The sequence below is a fragment of the Rhamphochromis longiceps genome, linkage group LG18, assembly GCF_057381845.1.
Source record: "Rhamphochromis longiceps isolate RC_006_pf linkage group LG18, R_longiceps_female_GT1.1, whole genome shotgun sequence".
Taxonomy (NCBI): Eukaryota; Metazoa; Chordata; class Actinopteri; order Cichliformes; family Cichlidae; genus Rhamphochromis; species Rhamphochromis longiceps.
In genome coordinates, this window is record NC_140574.1 from 35,994,065 (window position 1) to 36,020,507 (window position 26,443).

Below are 26,443 nucleotides of genomic sequence, written 5' to 3' on the forward strand. Positions count from 1 at the left end.
CATTCCAAGAAATCCAGACGTGGCTCTGATTGCACACACATGTGATTATGCGCAGAGGTCCACCCTACCAGCCAACCTCAGATCTCCACGCAGGCACACATGAATGGACATACATTTGCACACATCCAGAGATAAACTAACCCCAAACAATCCACATTCCAAGAAATCCAGACGTGGCTCTGATTGCACACACATGTGATTATACGCAGAGGTCCACCCTACCAGCCAACCTCAGATCTCCACGCAGGCACACATGAATGCACATACATTTGCACACATCCAGAGATAAACTAACCCCAAACAATCCACATTCCAAGAAATCCAGACGTGGCTCTGATTGCACACACATGTGATTATGCGCAGAGGTCCACCCTACCAGCCAACCTCAGATCTCCATGCAGGCACACATGAATGCACATACATTTGCACACATCCAGAGATAAACTCACCCCAAACAATCCACATTCCAAGAAATCCAGACGTGGCTCTGATCGCACACACATGTGATTATGCGCAGAGGTCCACCCTACCAGCCAACCTCAGATCTCCACACAGGCACACATGAATGCACATACATTTGCACACATCCAGAGATAAACTCACCCCAAACAATCCACATTCCAAGAAATCCAGACGTGGCTCTGATTGCACACACATGTGATTATGCGCAGAGGTCCACCCTACCACCCAACCCCAGATCTCCACGCAGGCACACATGAATGCACATACATTTGCACACATCCAGAGATAAACTCACCCCAAACAATCCACATTCCAAGAAATCCAGACGTGGCTCTGATTGCACACACATGTGATTATGCGCAGAGGTCCACCCTACCAGCCAACCTCAGATCTCCACGCAGGCACACATGAATGGACATACATTTGCACACATCCAGAGATAAACTAACCCCAAACAATCCACATTCCAAGAAATCCAGACGTGGCTCTGATTGCACACACATGTGATTATGCGCAGAGGTCCACCCTACCAGCCAACCTCAGATCTCCACGCAGGCACACATGAATGCACATAAACTCACCCCAAACAATCCACATTCCAAGAAATCCAGACGTGGCTCTGACTGCACACACATGTGATTATGCGCAGAGGTCCACCCTACCAGCCAACCTCAGATCTCCACGCAGGCACACATGAATGCACATACATTTGCACACATCCAGAGATAAACTAACCCCAAACAATCCACATTCCAAGAAATCCAGACGTGGCTCTGATTGCACACACATGTGATTATGCGCAGAGGTCCACCCTACCAGCCAACCTCAGATCTCCACGCAGGCACACATGAATGCACATACATTTGCACACATCCAGAGATAAACTAACCCCAAACAATCCACATTCCAAGAAATCCAGACGTGGATCTGATTGCACACACATGCGATTATGCGCAGAGGTCCACCCTACCAGCCAACCTCAGATCTCCACGCAGGCACACATGAATGCACATACATTTGCACACATCCAGAGATAAACTCACCCCAAACAATCCACATTCCAAGAAATCCAGACGTGGCTCTGATTGCACACACATGTGATTATGCGCAGAGGTCCACCCTACCAGCCAACCTCAGATCTCCACGCAGGCACACATGAATGCACATACATTTGCACACATCCAGAGATAAACTAACCCCAAACAATCCACATTCCAAGAAATCCAGACGTGGCTCTGATTGCACACACATGCGATTATGCGCAGAGGTCCACCCTACCAGCCAACCTCAGATCTCCACGCAGGCACACATGAATGCACATACATTTGCACACATCCAGAGATAAACTCACCCCAAACAATCCACATTCCAAGAAATCCAGACATGGCTCTGATTGCACACACATGTGATTATGCGCAGAGGTCCACCCTACCAGCCAACCTCAGATCTCCACGCAGGCACACATGAATGCACATAAACTCACCCCAAACAATCCACATTCCAAGAAATCCAGACGTGGCTCTGACTGCACACACATGTGATTATGCGCAGAGGTCCACCCTACCAGCCAACCTCAGATCTCCACGCAGGCACACATGAATGCACATACATTTGCACACATCCAGAGATAAACTAACCCCAAACAATCCACATTCCAAGAAATCCAGACGTGGCTCTGATTGCACACACATGTGATTATACGCAGAGGTCCACCCTACCAGCCAACCTCAGATCTCCACGCAGGCACACATGAATGCACATACATTTGCACACATCCAGAGATAAACTAACCCCAAACAATCCACATTCCAAGAAATCCAGACGTGGCTCTGATTGCACACACATGTGATTATGCGCAGAGGTCCACCCTACCAGCCAACCTCAGATCTCCACGCAGGCACACATGAATGCACATACATTTGCACACATCCAGAGATAAACTAACCCCAAACAATCCACATTCCAAGAAATCCAGACGTGGCTCTGATTGCACACACATGCGATTATGCGCAGAGGTCCACCCTACCAGCCAACCTCAGATCTCCACGCAGGCACACATGAATGCACATACATTTGCACACATCCAGAGATAAACTCACCCCAAACAATCCACATTCCAAGAAATCCAGACATGGCTCTGATTGCACACACATGTGATTATGCGCAGAGGTCCACCCTACCAGCCAACCTCAGATCTCCACGCAGGCACACATGAATGCACATACATTTGCACACATCCAGAGATAAACTCACCCCAAACAATCCACATTCCAAGAAATCCAGACGTGGCTCTGATCGCACACACATGTGATTATGCGCAGAGGTCCACCCTACCAGCCAACCTCAGATCTCCACACAGGCACACATGAATGCACATACATTTGCACACATCCAGAGATAAACTCACCCCAAACAATCCACATTCCAAGAAATCCAGACGTGGCTCTGATTGCACACACATGTGATTATGCGCAGAGGTCCACCCTACCACCCAACCCCAGATCTCCACGCAGGCACACATGAATGCACATACATTTGCACACATCCAGAGATAAACTCACCCCAAACAATCCACATTCCAAGAAATCCAGACGTGGCTCTGATTGCACACACATGTGATTATGCGCAGAGGTCCACCCTACCAGCCAACCTCAGATCTCCACGCAGGCACACATGAATGGACATACATTTGCACACATCCAGAGATAAACTAACCCCAAACAATCCACATTCCAAGAAATCCAGACGTGGCTCTGATTGCACACACATGTGATTATACGCAGAGGTCCACCCTACCAGCCAACCTCAGATCTCCACGCAGGCACACATGAATGCACATACATTTGCACACATCCAGAGATAAACTAACCCCAAACAATCCACATTCCAAGAAATCCAGACGTGGCTCTGATTGCACACACATGTGATTATGCGCAGAGGTCCACCCTACCAGCCAACCTCAGATCTCCACGCAGGCACACATGAATGCACATACATTTGCACACATCCAGAGATAAACTAACCCCAAACAATCCACATTCCAAGAAATCCAGACGTGGCTCTGATTGCACACACATGTGATTATGCGCAGAGGTCCACCCTACCAGCCAACCTCAGATCTCCACGCAGGCACACATGAATGCACATACATTTGCACACATCCAGAGATAAACTAACCCCAAACAAACCACATTCCAAGAAATCCAGACGTGGCTCTGATTGCACACACATGTGATTATGCGCAGAGGTCCACCCTACCAGCCAACCTCAGATCTCCACGCAGGCACACATGAATGCACATACATTTGCACACATCCAGAGATAAACTAACCCCAAACAATCCACATTCCAAGAAATCCAGACGTGGCTCTGATTGCACACACATGTGATTATGCGCAGAGGTCCACCCTACCAGCCAACCTCAGATCTCCACGCAGGCACACATGAATGCACATACATTTGCACACATCCAGAGATAAACTCACCCCAAACAATCCACATTCCAAGAAATCCAGACGTGGCTCTGATTGCACACACATGTGATTATGCGCAGAGGTCCACCCTACCAGCCAACCTCAGATCTCCACGCAGGCACACATGAATGCACATACATTTGCACACATCCAGAGATAAACTCACCCCAAACAATCCACATTCCAAGAAATCCAGACGTGGCTCTGATTGCACACACATGTGATTATGCGCAGAGGTCCACCCTACCAGCCAACCTCAGATCTCCACGCAGGCACACATGAATGCACATACATTTGCACACATCCAGAGATAAACTCACCCCAAACAATCCACATTCCAAGAAATCCAGACGTGGCTCTGATTGCACACACATGTGATTATGCGCAGAGGTCCACCCTACCAGCCAACCTCAGATCTCCACGCAGGCACACATGAATGGACATACATTTGCACACATCCAGAGATAAACTAACCCCAAACAATCCACATTCCAAGAAATCCAGACGTGGCTCTGATTGCACACACATGTGATTATACGCAGAGGTCCACCCTACCAGCCAACCTCAGATCTCCACGCAGGCACACATGAATGCACATACATTTGCACACATCCAGACATAAACTAACCCCAAACAATCCACATTCCAAGAAATCCAGACGTGGCTCTGATTGCACACACATGTGATTATGCGCAGAGGTCCACCCTACCAGCCAACCTCAGATCTCCACGCAGGCACACATGAATGCACATACATTTGCACACATCCAGAGATAAACTCACCCCAAACAATCCACATTCCAAGAAATCCAGACGTGGCTCTGATCGCACACACATGTGATTATGCGCAGAGGTCCACCCTACCAGCCAACCTCAGATCTCCACACAGGCACACATGAATGCACATACATTTGCACACATCCAGAGATAAACTCACCCCAAACAATCCACATTCCAAGAAATCCAGACGTGGCTCTGATTGCACACACATGTGATTATGCGCAGAGGTCCACCCTACCACCCAACCCCAGATCTCCACGCAGGCACACATGAATGCACATACATTTGCACACATCCAGAGATAAACTCACCCCAAACAATCCACATTCCAAGAAATCCAGACGTGGCTCTGATTGCACACACATGTGATTATGCGCAGAGGTCCACCCTACCAGCCAACCTCAGATCTCCACGCAGGCACACATGAATGGACATACATTTGCACACATCCAGAGATAAACTAACCCCAAACAATCCACATTCCAAGAAATCCAGACGTGGCTCTGATTGCACACACATGTGATTATGCGCAGAGGTCCACCCTACCAGCCAACCTCAGATCTCCACGCAGGCACACATGAATGCACATAAACTCACCCCAAACAATCCACATTCCAAGAAATCCAGACGTGGCTCTGACTGCACACACATGTGATTATGCGCAGAGGTCCACCCTACCAGCCAACCTCAGATCTCCACGCAGGCACACATGAATGCACATACATTTGCACACATCCAGAGATAAACTAACCCCAAACAATCCACATTCCAAGAAATCCAGACGTGGCTCTGATTGCACACACATGCGATTATGCGCAGAGGTCCACCCTACCAGCCAACCTCAGATCTCCACGCAGGCACACATGAATGCACATATATTTGCACACATCCAGAGATAAACTAACCCCAAACAATCCACATTCCAAGAAATCCAGACGTGGCTCTGATTGCACACACATGCGATTATGCGCAGAGGTCCACCCTACCAGCCAACCTCAGATCTCCACGCAGGCACACATGAATGCACATACATTTGCACACATCCAGAGATAAACTCACCCCAAACAATCCACATTCCAAGAAATCCAGACGTGGCTCTGATTGCACACACATGCGATTATGCGCAGAGGTCCACCCTACCAGCCAACCTCAGATCTCCACGCAGGCACACATGAATGCACATACATTTGCACACATCCAGAGATAAACTCACCCCAAACAATCCACATTCCAAGAAATCCAGACGTGGCTCTGATTGCACACACATGTGATTATGCGCAGAGGTCCACCCTACCAGCCAACCTCAGATCTCCACGCAGGCACACATGAATGCACATACATTTGCACACATCCAGAGATAAACTAACCCCAAACAATCCACATTCCAAGAAATCCAGACATGGCTTTGATTGCACACACATGTGATTATGCGCAGAGGTCCACCCTACCAGCCAACCTCAGATCTCCACGCAGGCACACATGAATGCACATACATTTGCACACATCCAGAGATAAACTAACCCCAAACAATCCACATTCCAAGAAATCCAGACGTGGCTCTGATTGCACACACATGTGATTATACGCAGAGGTCCACCCTACCAGCCAACCTCAGATCTCCACGCAGGCACACATGAATGCACATACATTTGCACACATCCAGAGATAAACTAACCCCAAACAATCCACATTCCAAGAAATCCAGACGTGGCTCTGATTGCACACACATGTGATTATGCGCAGAGGTCCACCCTACCAGCCAACCTCAGATCTCCACGCAGGCACACATGAATGCACATACATTTGCACACATCCAGAGATAAACTAACCCCAAACAATCCACATTCCAAGAAATCCAGACGTGGCTCTGATTGCACACACATGCGATTATGCGCAGAGGTCCACCCTACCAGCCAACCTCAGATCTCCACGCAGGCACACATGAATGCACATACATTTGCACACATCCAGAGATAAACTCACCCCAAACAATCCACATTCCAAGAAATCCAGACATGGCTCTGATTGCACACACATGTGATTATGCGCAGAGGTCCACCCTACCAGCCAACCTCAGATCTCCACGCAGGCACACATGAATGCACATACATTTGCACACATCCAGAGATAAACTCACCCCAAACAATCCACATTCCAAGAAATCCAGACGTGGCTCTGATTGCACACACATGTGATTATGCGCAGAGGTCCACCCTACCAGCCAACCTCAGATCTCCACGCAGGCACACATGAATGCACATAAACTCACCCCAAACAATCCACATTCCAAGAAATCCAGACGTGGCTCTGACTGCACACACATGTGATTATGCGCAGAGGTCCACCCTACCAGCCAACCTCAGATCTCCACGCAGGCACACATGAATGCACATACATTTGCACACATCCAGAGATAAACTAACCCCAAACAATCCACATTCCAAGAAATCCAGACGTGGCTCTGATTGCACACACATGCGATTATGCGCAGAGGTCCACCCTACCAGCCAACCTCAGATCTCCACGCAGGCACACATGAATGCACATACATTTGCACACATCCAGAGATAAACTCACCCCAAACAATCCACATTCCAAGAAATCCAGACGTGGCTCTGATCGCACACACATGTGATTATGCGCAGAGGTCCACCCTACCAGCCAACCTCAGATCTCCACACAGGCACACATGAATGCACATACATTTGCACACATCCAGAGATAAACTCACCCCAAACAATCCACATTCCAAGAAATCCAGACGTGGCTCTGATTGCACACACATGTGATTATGCGCAGAGGTCCACCCTACCACCCAACCCCAGATCTCCACGCAGGCACACATGAATGCACATACATTTGCACACATCCAGAGATAAACTCACCCCAAACAATCCACATTCCAAGAAATCCAGACGTGGCTCTGATTGCACACACATGTGATTATGCGCAGAGGTCCACCCTACCAGCCAACCTCAGATCTCCACGCAGGCACACATGAATGGACATACATTTGCACACATCCAGAGATAAACTAACCCCAAACAATCCACATTCCAAGAAATCCAGACGTGGCTCTGATTGCACACACATGTGATTATACGCAGAGGTCCACCCTACCAGCCAACCTCAGATCTCCACGCAGGCACACATGAATGCACATACATTTGCACACATCCAGAGATAAACTAACCCCAAACAATCCACATTCCAAGAAATCCAGACGTGGCTCTGATTGCACACACATGTGATTATGCGCAGAGGTCCACCCTACCAGCCAACCTCAGATCTCCACGCAGGCACACATGAATGCACATACATTTGCACACATCCAGAGATAAACTAACCCCAAACAATCCACATTCCAAGAAATCCAGACGTGGCTCTGATTGCACACACATGTGATTATGCGCAGAGGTCCACCCTACCAGCCAACCTCAGATCTCCACGCAGGCACACATGAATGCACATACATTTGCACACATCCAGAGATAAACTAACCCCAAACAAACCACATTCCAAGAAATCCAGACGTGGCTCTGATTGCACACACATGTGATTATGCGCAGAGGTCCACCCTACCAGCCAACCTCAGATCTCCACGCAGGCACACATGAATGCACATACATTTGCACACATCCAGAGATAAACTAACCCCAAACAATCCACATTCCAAGAAATCCAGACGTGGCTCTGATTGCACACACATGTGATTATGCGCAGAGGTCCACCCTACCAGCCAACCTCAGATCTCCACGCAGGCACACATGAATGCACATACATTTGCACACATCCAGAGATAAACTCACCCCAAACAATCCACATTCCAAGAAATCCAGACGTGGCTCTGATTGCACACACATGTGATTATGCGCAGAGGTCCACCCTACCAGCCAACCTCAGATCTCCACGCAGGCACACATGAATGCACATACATTTGCACACATCCAGAGATAAACTCACCCCAAACAATCCACATTCCAAGAAATCCAGACGTGGCTCTGATTGCACACACATGTGATTATGCGCAGAGGTCCACCCTACCAGCCAACCTCAGATCTCCACGCAGGCACACATGAATGGACATACATTTGCACACATCCAGAGATAAACTAACCCCAAACAATCCACATTCCAAGAAATCCAGACGTGGCTCTGATTGCACACACATGTGATTATACGCAGAGGTCCACCCTACCAGCCAACCTCAGATCTCCACGCAGGCACACATGAATGCACATACATTTGCACACATCCAGACATAAACTAACCCCAAACAATCCACATTCCAAGAAATCCAGACGTGGCTCTGATTGCACACACATGTGATTATGCGCAGAGGTCCACCCTACCAGCCAACCTCAGATCTCCACGCAGGCACACATGAATGCACATACATTTGCACACATCCAGAGATAAACTCACCCCAAACAATCCACATTCCAAGAAATCCAGACGTGGCTCTGATCGCACACACATGTGATTATGCGCAGAGGTCCACCCTACCAGCCAACCTCAGATCTCCACACAGGCACACATGAATGCACATACATTTGCACACATCCAGAGATAAACTCACCCCAAACAATCCACATTCCAAGAAATCCAGACGTGGCTCTGATTGCACACACATGTGATTATGCGCAGAGGTCCACCCTACCACCCAACCCCAGATCTCCACGCAGGCACACATGAATGCACATACATTTGCACACATCCAGAGATAAACTCACCCCAAACAATCCACATTCCAAGAAATCCAGACGTGGCTCTGATTGCACACACATGTGATTATGCGCAGAGGTCCACCCTACCAGCCAACCTCAGATCTCCACGCAGGCACACATGAATGGACATACATTTGCACACATCCAGAGATAAACTAACCCCAAACAATCCACATTCCAAGAAATCCAGACGTGGCTCTGATTGCACACACATGTGATTATGCGCAGAGGTCCACCCTACCAGCCAACCTCAGATCTCCACGCAGGCACACATGAATGCACATACATTTGCACACATCCAGAGATAAACTAACCCCAAACAATCCACATTCCAAGAAATCCAGACGTGGCTCTGATTGCACACACATGCGATTATGCGCAGAGGTCCACCCTACCAGCCAACCTCAGATCTCCACGCAGGCACACATGAATGCACATACATTTGCACACATCCAGAGATAAACTCACCCCAAACAATCCACATTCCAAGAAATCCAGACATGGCTCTGATTGCACACACATGTGATTATGCGCAGAGGTCCACCCTACCAGCCAACCTCAGATCTCCACGCAGGCACACATGAATGCACATACATTTGCACACATCCAGAGATAAACTAACCCCAAACAATCCACATTCCAAGAAATCCAGACGTGGCTCTGATTGCACACACATGTGATTATGCACAGAGGTCCACCCTACCAGCCAACCTCAGATCTCCACGCAGGCACACATGAATGCACATAAACTCACCCCAAACAATCCACATTCCAAGAAATCCAGACGTGGCTCTGACTGCACACACATGTGATTATGCGCAGAGGTCCACCCTACCAGCCAACCTCAGATCTCCACGCAGGCACACATGAATGCACATACATTTGCACACATCCAGAGATAAACTAACCCCAAACAATCCACATTCCAAGAAATCCAGACATGGCTTTGATTGCACACACATGTGATTATGCGCAGAGGTCCACCCTACCAGCCAACCTCAGATCTCCACGCAGGCACACATGAATGCACATACATTTGCACACATCCAGAGAAAAACTAACCCCAAACAATCCACATTCCAAGAAATCCAGACGTGGCTCTGATTGCACACACATGTGATTATACGCAGAGGTCCACCCTACCAGCCAACCTCAGATCTCCACGCAGGCACACATGAATGCACATACATTTGCACACATCCAGAGATAAACTAACCCCAAACAATCCACATTCCAAGAAATCCAGACGTGGCTCTGATTGCACACACATGTGATTATGCGCAGAGGTCCACCCTACCAGCCAACCTCAGATCTCCACGCAGGCACACATGAATGCACATACATTTGCACACATCCAGAGATAAACTAACCCCAAACAATCCACATTCCAAGAAATCCAGACGTGGCTCTGATTGCACACACATGCGATTATGCGCAGAGGTCCACCCTACCAGCCAACCTCAGATCTCCACGCAGGCACACATGAATGCACATACATTTGCACACATCCAGAGATAAACTCACCCCAAACAATCCACATTCCAAGAAATCCAGACATGGCTCTGATTGCACACACATGTGATTATGCGCAGAGGTCCACCCTACCAGCCAACCTCAGATCTCCACGCAGGCACACATGAATGCACATACATTTGCACACATCCAGAGATAAACTCACCCCAAACAATCCACATTCCAAGAAATCCAGACGTGGCTCTGATTGCACACACATGTGATTATGCGCAGAGGTCCACCCTACCAGCCAACCTCAGATCTCCACGCAGGCACACATGAATGCACATACATTTGCACACATCCAGAGATAAACTAACCCCAAACAATCCACATTCCAAGAAATCCAGACGTGGCTCTGATTGCACACACATGCGATTATGCGCAGAGGTCCACCCTACCAGCCAACCTCAGATCTCCACGCAGGCACACATGAATGCACATACATTTGCACACATCCAGAGATAAACTAACCCCAAACAATCCACATTCCAAGAAATCCAGACGTGGCTCTGATTGCACACACATGTGATTATGCGCAGAGGTCCACCCTACCAGCCAACCTCAGATCTCCACGCAGGCACACATGAATGCACATACATTTGCACACATCCAGAGATAAACTCACCCCAAACAATCCACATTCCAAGAAATCCAGACGTGGCTCTGATCGCACACACATGTGATTATGCGCAGAGGTCCACCCTACCAGCCAACCTCAGATCTCCACACAGGCACACATGAATGCACATACATTTGCACACATCCAGAGATAAACTCACCCCAAACAATCCACATTCCAAGAAATCCAGACGTGGCTCTGATTGCACACACATGTGATTATGCGCAGAGGTCCACCCTACCAGCCAACCTCAGATCTCCACGCAGGCACACATGAATGGACATACATTTGCACACATCCAGAGATAAACTAACCCCAAACAATCCACATTCCAAGAAATCCAGACGTGGCTCTGATTGCACACACATGTGATTATACGCAGAGGTCCACCCTACCAGCCAACCTCAGATCTCCACGCAGGCACACATGAATGCACATACATTTGCACACATCCAGAGATAAACTAACCCCAAACAATCCACATTCCAAGAAATCCAGACGTGGCTCTGATTGCACACACATGTGATTATGCGCAGAGGTCCACCCTACCAGCCAACCTCAGATCTCCACGCAGGCACACATGAATGCACATACATTTGCACACATCCAGAGATAAACTAACCCCAAACAATCCACATTCCAAGAAATCCAGACGTGGCTCTGATTGCACACACATGTGATTATGCGCAGAGGTCCACCCTACCAGCCAACCTCAGATCTCCACGCAGGCACACATGAATGCACATACATTTGCACACATCCAGAGATAAACTAACCCCAAACAAACCACATTCCAAGAAATCCAGACGTGGCTCTGATTGCACACACATGTGATTATGCGCAGAGGTCCACCCTACCAGCCAACCTCAGATCTCCACGCAGGCACACATGAATGCACATACATTTGCACACATCCAGAGATAAACTAACCCCAAACAATCCACATTCCAAGAAATCCAGACGTGGCTCTGATTGCACACACATGTGATTATGCGCAGAGGTCCACCCTACCAGCCAACCTCAGATCTCCACGCAGGCACACATGAATGCACATACATTTGCACACATCCAGAGATAAACTCACCCCAAACAATCCACATTCCAAGAAATCCAGACGTGGCTCTGATTGCACACACATGTGATTATGCGCAGAGGTCCACCCTACCAGCCAACCTCAGATCTCCACGCAGGCACACATGAATGCACATACATTTGCACACATCCAGAGATAAACTCACCCCAAACAATCCACATTCCAAGAAATCCAGACGTGGCTCTGATTGCACACACATGTGATTATGCGCAGAGGTCCACCCTACCAGCCAACCTCAGATCTCCACGCAGGCACACATGAATGGACATACATTTGCACACATCCAGAGATAAACTAACCCCAAACAATCCACATTCCAAGAAATCCAGACGTGGCTCTGATTGCACACACATGTGATTATACGCAGAGGTCCACCCTACCAGCCAACCTCAGATCTCCACGCAGGCACACATGAATGCACATACATTTGCACACATCCAGACATAAACTAACCCCAAACAATCCACATTCCAAGAAATCCAGACGTGGCTCTGATTGCACACACATGTGATTATGCGCAGAGGTCCACCCTACCAGCCAACCTCAGATCTCCACGCAGGCACACATGAATGCACATACATTTGCACACATCCAGAGATAAACTCACCCCAAACAATCCACATTCCAAGAAATCCAGACGTGGCTCTGATCGCACACACATGTGATTATGCGCAGAGGTCCACCCTACCAGCCAACCTCAGATCTCCACACAGGCACACATGAATGCACATACATTTGCACACATCCAGAGATAAACTCACCCCAAACAATCCACATTCCAAGAAATCCAGACGTGGCTCTGATTGCACACACATGTGATTATGCGCAGAGGTCCACCCTACCACCCAACCCCAGATCTCCACGCAGGCACACATGAATGCACATACATTTGCACACATCCAGAGATAAACTCACCCCAAACAATCCACATTCCAAGAAATCCAGACGTGGCTCTGATTGCACACACATGTGATTATGCGCAGAGGTCCACCCTACCAGCCAACCTCAGATCTCCACGCAGGCACACATGAATGGACATACATTTGCACACATCCAGAGATAAACTAACCCCAAACAATCCACATTCCAAGAAATCCAGACGTGGCTCTGATTGCACACACATGTGATTATGCGCAGAGGTCCACCCTACCAGCCAACCTCAGATCTCCACGCAGGCACACATGAATGCACATACATTTGCACACATCCAGAGAAAAACTCACCCCAAACAATCCACATTCCAAGAAATCCAGACGTGGCTCTGATTGCACACACATGTGATTATGCGCAGAGGTCCACCCTACCAGCCAACCTCAGATCTCCACGCAGGCACACATGAATGCACATACATTTGCACACATCCAGAGATAAACTAACCCCAAACAATCCACATTCCAAGAAATCCAGACGTGGCTCTGATTGCACACACATGCGATTATGCGCAGAGGTCCACCCTACCAGCCAACCTCAGATCTCCACGCAGGCACACATGAATGCACATACATTTGCACACATCCAGAGATAAACTCACCCCAAACAATCCACATTCCAAGAAATCCAGACATGGCTCTGATTGCACACACATGTGATTATGCGCAGAGGTCCACCCTACCAGCCAACCTCAGATCTCCACGCAGGCACACATGAATGCACATACATTTGCACACATCCAGAGATAAACTAACCCCAAACAATCCACATTCCAAGAAATCCAGACGTGGCTCTGATTGCACACACATGTGATTATGCGCAGAGGTCCACCCTACCAGCCAACCTCAGATCTCCACGCAGGCACACATGAATGCACATAAACTCACCCCAAACAATCCACATTCCAAGAAATCCAGACGTGGCTCTGACTGCACACACATGTGATTATGCGCAGAGGTCCACCCTACCAGCCAACCTCAGATCTCCACGCAGGCACACATGAATGCACATACATTTGCACACATCCAGAGATAAACTAACCCCAAACAATCCACATTCCAAGAAATCCAGACATGGCTTTGATTGCACACACATGTGATTATGCGCAGAGGTCCACCCTACCAGCCAACCTCAGATCTCCACGCAGGCACACATGAATGCACATACATTTGCACACATCCAGAGATAAACTAACCCCAAACAATCCACATTCCAAGAAATCCAGACGTGGCTCTGATTGCACACACATGTGATTATACGCAGAGGTCCACCCTACCAGCCAACCTCAGATCTCCACGCAGGCACACATGAATGCACATACATTTGCACACATCCAGAGATAAACTAACCCCAAACAATCCACATTCCAAGAAATCCAGACGTGGCTCTGATTGCACACACATGTGATTATGCGCAGAGGTCCACCCTACCAGCCAACCTCAGATCTCCACGCAGGCACACATCCAGAGATAAACTAACCCCAAACAATCCACATTCCAAGAAATCCAGACGTGGCTCTGATTGCACACACATGCGATTATGCGCAGAGGTCCACCCTACCAGCCAACCTCAGATCTCCACGCAGGCACACATGAATGCACATACATTTGCACACATCCAGAGATAAACTCACCCCAAACAATCCACATTCCAAGAAATCCAGACATGGCTCTGATTGCACACACATGTGATTATGCGCAGAGGTCCACCCTACCAGCCAACCTCAGATCTCCACGCAGGCACACATGAATGCACATACATTTGCACACATCCAGAGATAAACTCACCCCAAACAATCCACATTCCAAGAAATCCAGACGTGGCTCTGATTGCACACACATGTGATTATGCGCAGAGGTCCACCCTACCAGCCAACCTCAGATCTCCACGCAGGCACACATGAATGCACATACATTTGCACACATCCAGAGATAAACTAACCCCAAACAATCCACATTCCAAGAAATCCAGACGTGGCTCTGATTGCACACACATGCGATTATGCGCAGAGGTCCACCCTACCAGCCAACCTCAGATCTCCACGCAGGCACACATGAATGCACATACATTTGCACACATCCAGAGATAAACTAACCCCAAACAATCCACATTCCAAGAAATCCAGACGTGGCTCTGATTGCACACACATGTGATTATGCGCAGAGGTCCACCCTACCAGCCAACCTCAGATCTCCACGCAGGCACACATGAATGCACATACATTTGCACACATCCAGAGATAAACTCACCCCAAACAATCCACATTCCAAGAAATCCAGACGTGGCTCTGATCGCACACACATGTGATTATGCGCAGAGGTCCACCCTACCAGCCAACCTCAGATCTCCACACAGGCACACATGAATGCACATACATTTGCACACATCCAGAGATAAACTCACCCCAAACAATCCACATTCCAAGAAATCCAGACGTGGCTCTGATTGCACACACATGTGATTATGCGCAGAGGTCCACCCTACCACCCAACCCCAGATCTCCACGCAGGCACACATGAATGCACATACATTTGCACACATCCAGAGATAAACTCACCCCAAACAATCCACATTCCAAGAAATCCAGACGTGGCTCTGATTGCACACACATGTGATTATGCGCAGAGGTCCACCCTACCAGCCAACCTCAGATCTCCACGCAGGCACACATGAATGGACATACATTTGCACACATCCAGAGATAAACTAACCCCAAACAATCCACATTCCAAGAAATCCAGACGTGGCTCTGATTGCACACACATGTGATTATACGCAGAGGTCCACCCTACCGGCCAACCTCAGATCTCCACGCAGGCACACATGAATGCACATACATTTGCACACATCCAGAGATAAACTAACCCCAAACAATCCACATTCCAAGAAATCCAGACGTGGCTCTGATTGCACACACATGTGATTATGCGCAGAGGTCCACCCTACCAGCCAACCTCAGATCTCCACGCAGGCACACATGAATGCACATACATTTGCACACATCCAGAGATAAACTAACCCCAAACAAACCACATTCCAAGAAATCCAGACGTGGCTCTGATTGCACACACATGTGATTATGCGCAGAGGTCCACCCTACCAGCCAACCTCAGATCTCCACGCAGGCACACATGAATGCACATACATTTGCACACATCCAGAGATAAACTCACCCCAAACAATCCACATTCCAAGAAATCCAGACATGGCTCTGATTGCACACACATGTGATTATGCGCAGAGGTCCACCCTACCAGCCAACCTCAGATCTCCACGCAGGCACACATGAATGCACATACATTTGCACACATCCAGAGATAAACTCACCCCAAACAATCCACATTCCAAGAAATCCAGACGTGGCTCTGATTGCACACACATGTGATTATGCGCAGAGGTCCACCCTACCAGCCAACCTCAGATCTCCACACAGGCACACATGAATGCACATACATTTGCACACATCCAGAGATAAACTAACCCCAAACAATCCACATTCCAAGAAATCCAGACGTGGCTCTGATTGCACACACATGTGATTATGCGCAGAGGTCCACCCTACCAGCCAACCTCAGATCTCCACACAGGCACACATGAATGCACATACATTTGCACACATCCAGAGATAAACTCACCCCAAACAATCCACATTCCAAGAAATCCAGACATGGCTCTGATTGCACACACATGTGATTATGCGCAGAGGTCCACCCTACCAGCCAACCTCAGATCTCCACGCAGGCACACATGAATGCACATACATTTGCACACATCCAGAGATAAACTAACCCCAAACAATCCACATTCCAAGAAATCCAGACGTGGCTCTGATTGCACACACATGCGATTATGCGCAGAGGTCCACCCTACCAGCCAACCTCAGATCTCCACGCAGGCACACATGAATGCACATACATTTGCACACATCCAGAGATAAACTAACCCCAAACAATCCACATTCCAAGAAATCCAGACATGGCTCTGATTGCACACACATGTGATTATGCGCAGAGGTCCACCCTACCAGCCAACCTCAGATCTCCACGCAGGCACACATGAATGCACATACATTTGCACACATCCAGAGATAAACTAACCCCAAACAATCCACATTCCAAGAAATCCAGACATGGCTCTGATTGCACACACATGTGATTATGCGCAGAGGTCCACCCTACCAGCCAACCTCAGATCTCCACGCAGGCACACATGAATGCACATACATTTGCACACATCCAGAGATAAACTAACCCCAAACAATCCACATTCCAAAAAATCCAGACGTGGCTCTGATTGCACACACATGTGATTATGCGCAGAGGTCCACCCTACCAGCCAACCTCAGATCTCCACACAGGCACACATGAATGCACATACATTTGCACACATCCAGAGATAAACTCACCCCAAACAATCCTCATTCCAAGAAATCCAGACGTGGATCTGATTGTACACACATGTGATTATGCGCAGAGGTCCACCCTACCAGCCAACCTCAGATCTCCACGCAGGCACACATGAATGCACATACATTTGCACACATCCAGAGATAAACTAACCCCAAACAATCCACATTCCAAGAAATCCAGACATGGATCTGATTGCACACACATGTGATTATGCACAGAGGTCCACCCTACCAGCCAACCTCAGATCTCCACGCAGGCACACATGAATGCACATACATTTGCACACATCCAGAGATAAACTAACCCCAAACAATCCACATTCCGAAAAATCCAGACGTGGCTCTGATTGCACACACATGTGATTATGCGCAGAGGTCCACCCTACCAGCCAACCTCAGATCTCCACGCAGGCACACATGAATGCACATACATTTGCACACATCCAGAGATAAACTCACCCCAAACAATCCACATTCCAAGAAATCCAGACGTGGCTCTGATTGCACACACATGTGATTATGCGCAGAGGTCCACCCTACCAGCCAACCTCAGATCTCCACGCAGGCACACATGAATGCACATACATTTGCACACATCCAGAGATAAACTCACCCCAAACAATCCACATTCCGAAAAATCCAGACGTGGCTCTGATTGCACACACATGTGATTATGCGCAGAGGTCCACCCTACCAGCCAACCTCAGATCTCCACGCAGGCACACATGAATGCACATACATTTGCACACATCCAGAGATAAACTCACCCCAAACAATCCACATTCCAAGAAATCCAGACGTGGCTCTGATTGCACACACATGTGATTATGCGCAGAGGTCCACCCTACCAGCCAACCTCAGATCTCCACGCAGGCACACATGAATGCACATACATTTGCACACATCCAGAGATAAACTCACCCCAAACAATCCACATTCCAAGAAATCCAGACGTGGCTCTGATTGCACACACATGTGATTATGCGCAGAGGTCCACCCTACCAGCCAACCTCAGATCTCCACGCAGGCACACATGAATGCACATACATTTGCACACATCCAGAGATAAAATCACACCAAACAATCCACATTCCAAGGAATCCAGACGTGGCTCTGATTGCACACACATGTGATTATGCGCAGAGGTCCACCCTACCAGCCAACCTCAGATCTCCACGCAGGCACACATGAATGCACATACATTTGCACACATCCAGAGATAAACTCACCCCAAACAATCCACATTCCAAGAAATCCAGACGTGGCTCTGATTGCACACACATGTGATTATGCGCAGAGGTCCACCCTACCAGCCAACCTCAGATCTCCACACAGGCACACATGAATGCACATACATTTGCACACATCCAGAGATAAACTCACCCCAAACAATCCACATTCCAAGAAATCCAGACGTGGCTCTGATTGCACACACATGTGATTATGCGCAGAGGTCCACCCTACCAGCCAACCTCAGATCTCCACACAGGCACACATGAATGCACATACATTTGCACACATCCAGAGATAAACTAACCCCAAACAATCCACATTCCAAGAAATCCAGACGTGGCTCTGATTGCACACACATGCGATTATGCGCAGAGGTCCACCCTACCAGCCAACCTCAGATCTCCACGCAGGCACACATGAATGCACATACATTTGCACACATCCAGAGATAAACTAACCCCAAACAATCCACATTCCAAGAAATCCAGACATGGCTCTGATTGCACACACATGTGATTATGCGCAGAGGTCCACCCTACCAGCCAACCTCAGATCTCCACGCAGGCACACATGAATGCACATACATTTGCACACATCCAGAGATAAACTAACCCCAAACAATCCACATTCCAAAAAATCCAGACGTGGCTCTGATTGCACACACATGTGATTATGCGCAGAGGTCCACCCTACCAGCCAACCTCAGATCTCCACACAGGCACACATGAATGCACATACATTTGCACACATCCAGAGATAAACTCACCCCAAACAATCCTCATTCCAAGAAATCCAGACGTGGATCTGATTGCACACACATGTGATTATGCGCAGAGGTCCACCCTACCAGCCAACCTCAGATCTCCACGCAGGCACACATGAATGCACATACATTTGCACACATCCAGAGATAAACTAACCCCAAACAATCCACATTCCAAGAAATCCAGACGTGGATCTGATTGCACACACATGTGATTATGCACAGAGGTCCACCCTACCAGCCAACCTCAGATCTCCACGCAGGCACACATGAATGCACATACATTTGCACACATCCAGAGATAAACTAACCCCAAACAATCCACATTCCGAAAAATCCAGATGTGGCTCTGATTGCACACACATGTGATTATGCGCAGAGGTCCACCCTACCAGCCAACCTCAGATCTCCACGCAGGCACACATGAATGCACATACATTTGCACACATCCAGAGATAAACTCACCCCAAACAATCCACATTCCAAGAAATCCAGACGTGGCTCTGATTGCACACACATGTGATTATGCGCAGAGGTCCACCCTACCAGCCAACCTCAGATCTCCACGCAGGCACACATGAATGCACATACATTTGCACACATCCAGAGATAAACTCACCCCAAACAATCCACATTCCAAGAAATCCAGACGTGGCTCTGATTGCACACACATGTGATTATGCGCAGAGGTCCACCCTACCAGCCAACCTCAGATCTCCACGCAGGCACACATGAATGCACATACATTTGCACACATCCAGAGATAAACTCACCCCAAACAATCCACATTCCAAGAAATCCAGACGTGGCTCTGATTGCACACACATGTGATTATGCGCAGAGGTCCACCCTACCAGCCAACCTCAGATCTCCACACAGGCACACATGAATGCACATACATTTGCACACATCCAGAGATAAACTCACCCCAAACAATCCACATTCCAAGAAATCCAGACGTGGCTCTGATTGCACACACATGTGATTATGCGCAGAGGTCCACCCTACCAGCCAACCTCAGATCTCCACACAGGCACACATGAATGCACATACATTTGCACACATCCAGAGATAAACTAACCCCAAACAATCCACATTCCAAGAAATCCAGACGTGGCTCTGATTGCACACACATGTGATTATGCGCAGAGGTCCACCCTACCAGCCAACCTCAGATCTCCACACAGGCACACATGAATGCACATACATTTGCACACATCCAGAGATAAACTAACCCCAAACAATCCACATTCCAAGAAATCCAGACGTGGCTCTGATTGCACACACATGTGATTATGCGCAGAGGTCCACCCTACCAGCCAACCTCAGATCTCCACACAGGCACACATGAATGCACATACATTTGCACACATCCAGAGATAAACTCACCCCAAACAATCCACATTCCAAGAAATCCAGACGTGGATCTGATTGCACACACATGTGATTATGCGCAGAGGTCCACCCTACCAGCCAACCTCAGATCTCCACGCAGGCACACATGAATGCACATACATTTGCACACATCCAGAGATAAACTAACCCCAAACAATCCACATTCCAAAAAATCCAGACGTGGCTCTGATTGCACACACATGTGATTATGCGCAGAGGTCCACCCTACCAGCCAACCTCAGATCTCCACACAGGCACACATGAATGCACATACATTTGCACACATCCAGAGATAAACTCACCCCAAACAATCCTCATTCCAAGAAATCCAGACGTGGCTCTGATTGCACACACATGTGATTATGCGCAGAGGTCCACCCTACCAGCCAACCTCAGATCTCCACACAGGCACACATGAATGCACATACATTTGCACACATCCAGAGATAAACTCACCCCAAACAATCCACATTCCAAGAAATCCAGACGTGGCTCTGATTGCACACACATGTGATTATGCGCAGAGGTCCACCCTACCAGCCAACCTCAGATCTCCACACAGGCACACATGAATGCACATACATTTGCACACATCCAGAGATAAACTCACCCCAAACAATCCACATTCCAAGAAATCCAGACATGGCTCTGATTGCACACACATGTGATTATGCGCAGAGGTCCACCCTACCAGCCAACCTCAGATCTCCACGCAGGCACACATGAATGCACATATATTTGCACACATCCAGAGATAAACTCACCCCAAACAATCCACATTCCAAGAAATCCAGACATGGCTCTGATTGCACACACATGTGATTATGCGCAGAGGTCCACCCTACCAGCCAACCTCAGATCTCCACGCAGGCACACATGAATGCACATACATTTGCACACATCCAGAGATAAACTAACCCCAAACAATCCACATTCCAAGAAATCCAGACGTGGCTCTGATTGCACACACATGTGATTATGCGCAGAGGTCCACCCTACCAGCCAACCTCAGATCTCCACACAGGCACACATGAATGCACATACATTTGCACACATCCAGAGATAAACTCACCCCAAACAATCCACATTCCAAGAAATCCAGACGTGGATCTGATTGCACACACATGTGATTATGCGCAGAGGTCCACCCTACCAGCCAACCTCAGATCTCCACGCAGGCACACATGAATGCACATACATTTGCACACATCCAGAGATAAACTCACCCCAAACAATCCACATTCCAAGAAATCCAGACGTGGCTCTGATTGCACACACATGTGATTATGCGCAGAGGTCCACCCTACCAGCCAACCTCAGATCTCCACACAGGCACACATGAATGCACATACATTTGCACACATCCAGAGATAAACTAACCCCAAACAATCCACATTCCAAGAAATCCAGACATGGCTCTGATTGCACACACATGTGATTATGCGCAGAGGTCCACCCTACCAGCCAACCTCAGATCTCCACGCAGGCACACATGAATGCACATACATTTGCACACATCCAGAGATAAAATCACACCAAACAATCCACATTCCAAGGAATCCAGACGTGGCTCTGATTGCACACACATGTGATTATGCGCAGAGGTCCACCCTACCAGCCAACCTCAGATCTCCACGCAGGCACACATGAATGCACATACATTTGCACACATCCAGAGATAAACTCACCCCAAACAATCCACATTCCAAGAAATCCAGACGTGGCTCTGATTGCACACACATGTGATTATGCGCAGAGGTCCACCCTACCAGCCAACCTCAGATCTCCACGCAGGCACACATGAATGCACATACATTTGCACACATCCAGAGATAAAATCACACCAAACAATCCACATTCCAAGGAATCCAGACGTGGCTCTGATTGCACACACATGTGATTATGCGCAGAGGTCCACCCTACCAGCCAACCTCAGATCTCCACGCAGGCACACATGAATGCACATACATTTGCACACATCCAGAGATAAACTCACCCCAAACAATCCACATTCCAAGAAATCCAGACGTGGCTCTGATTGCACACACATGTGATTATGCGCAGAGGTCCACCCTACCAGCCAACCTCAGATCTCCACACAGGCACACATGAATGCACATACATTTGCACACATCCAGAGATAAACTCACCCCAAACAATCCACATTCCAAGAAATCCAGACATGGCTCTGATTGCACACACATGTGATTATGCACAGAGGTCCACCCTACCAGCCAACCTCAGATCTCCACGCAGGCACACATGAATGCACATACATTTGCACACATCCAGAGATAAACTAACCCCAAACAATCCACATTCCAAGAAATCCAGACGTGGCTCTGATTGCACACACATGCGATTATGCGCAGAGGTCCACCCTACCAGCCAACCTCAGATCTCCACGCAGGCACACATGAATGCACATACATTTGCACACATCCAGAGATAAACTCACCCCAAACAATCCACATTCCAAGAAATCCAGACATGGCTCTGATTGCACACACATGTGATTATGCGCAGAGGTCCACCCTACCAGCCAACCTCAGATCTCCACGCAGGCACACATGAATGCACATACATTTGCACACATCCAGAGATAAACTCACCCCAAACAATCCACATTCCAAGAAATCCAGACGTGGCTCTGATTGCACACACATGTGATTATGCGCAGAGGTCCACCCTACCAGCCAACCTCAGATCTCCACGCAGGCACACATGAATGCACATACATTTGCACACATCCAGAGATAAACTAACCCCAAACAATCCACATTCCAAGAAATCCAGACGTGGCTCTGATTGCACACACATGTGATTATGCGCAGAGGTCCACCCTACCAGCCAACCTCAGATCTCCACGCAGGCACACATGAATGCACATACATTTGCACACATCCAGAGATAAACTAATCCCAAACAATCCACATTCCAAGAAATCCAGACGTGGCTCTGATTGCACACACATGTGATTATGCGCAGAGGTCCACCCTACCAGCCAACCTCAGATCTCCACGCAGGCACACATGAATGCACATACATTTGCACACATCCAGAGATAAACTAACCCCAAACAATCCACATTCCAAGAAATCCAGACGTGGCTCTGATTGCACACACATGTGATTATGCGCAGAGGTCCACCCTACCAGCCAACCTCAGATCTCCACGCAGGCACACATGAATGCACATACATTTGCACACATCCAGAGATAAACTCACCCCAAACAATCCACATTCCAAGAAATCCAGACGTGGCTCTGATTGCACACACATGTGATTATGCGCAGAGGTCCACCCTACCAGCCAACCTCAGATCTCCACGCAGGCACACATGAATGCACATACATTTGCACACATCCAGAGATAAAATCACACCAAACAATCCACATTCCAAGGAATCCAGACGTGGCTCTGATTGCACACACATGTGATTATGCGCAGAGGTCCACCCTACCAGCCAACCTCAGATCTCCACGCAGGCACACATGAATGCACATACATTTGCACACATCCAGAGATAAACTCACCCCAAACAATCCACATTCCAAGAAATCCAGACGTGGCTCTGATTGCACACACATGTGATTATGCGCAGAGGTCCACCCTACCAGCCAACCTCAGATCTCCACACAGGCACACATGAATGCACATACATTTGCACACATCCAGAGATAAACTAACCCCAAACAATCCACATTCCAAGAAATCCAGACATGGCTCTGATTGCACACACATGTGATTATGCGCAGAGGTCCACCCTACCAGCCAACCTCAGATCTCCACGCAGGCACACATGAATGCACATACATTTGCACACATCCAGAGATAAAATCACACCAAACAATCCACATTCCAAGGAATCCAGACGTGGCTCTGATTGCACACACATGTGATTATGCGCAGAGGTCCACCCTACCAGCCAACCTCAGATCTCCACGCAGGCACACATGAATGCACATACATTTGCACACATCCAGAGATAAACTCACCCCAAACAATCCACATTCCAAGAAATCCAGACGTGGCTCTGATTGCACACACATGTGATTATGCGCAGAGGTCCACCCTACCAGCCAACCTCAGATCTCCACGCAGGCACACATGAATGCACATACATTTGCACACATCCAGAGATAAAATCACACCAAACAATCCACATTCCAAGGAATCCAGACGTGGCTCTGATTGCACACACATGTGATTATGCGCAGAGGTCCACCCTACCAGCCAACCTCAGATCTCCACGCAGGCACACATGAATGCACATACATTTGCACACATCCAGAGATAAACTCACCCCAAACAATCCACATTCCAAGAAATCCAGACGTGGCTCTGATTGCACACACATGTGATTATGCGCAGAGGTCCACCCTACCAGCCAACCTCAGATCTCCACACAGGCACACATGAATGCACATACATTTGCACACATCCAGAGATAAACTCACCCCAAACAATCCACATTCCAAGAAATCCAGACATGGCTCTGATTGCACACACATGTGATTATGCACAGAGGTCCACCCTACCAGCCAACCTCAGATCTCCACGCAGGCACACATGAATGCACATACATTTGCACACATCCAGAGATTAACTAACCCCAAACAATCCACATTCCAAGAAATCCAGACGTGGCTCTGATTGCACACACATGCGATTATGCGCAGAGGTCCACCCTACCAGCCAACCTCAGATCTCCACGCAGGCACACATGAATGCACATACATTTGCACACATCCAGAGATAAACTCACCCCAAACAATCCACATTCCAAGAAATCCAGACATGGCTCTGATTGCACACACATGTGATTATGCGCAGAGGTCCACCCTACCAGCCAACCTCAGATCTCCACGCAGGCACACATGAATGCACATACATTTGCACACATCCAGAGATAAACTCACCCCAAACAATCCACATTCCAAGAAATCCAGACGTGGCTCTGATTGCACACACATGTGATTATGCGCAGAGGTCCACCCTACCAGCCAACCTCAGATCTCCACGCAGGCACACATGAATGCACAT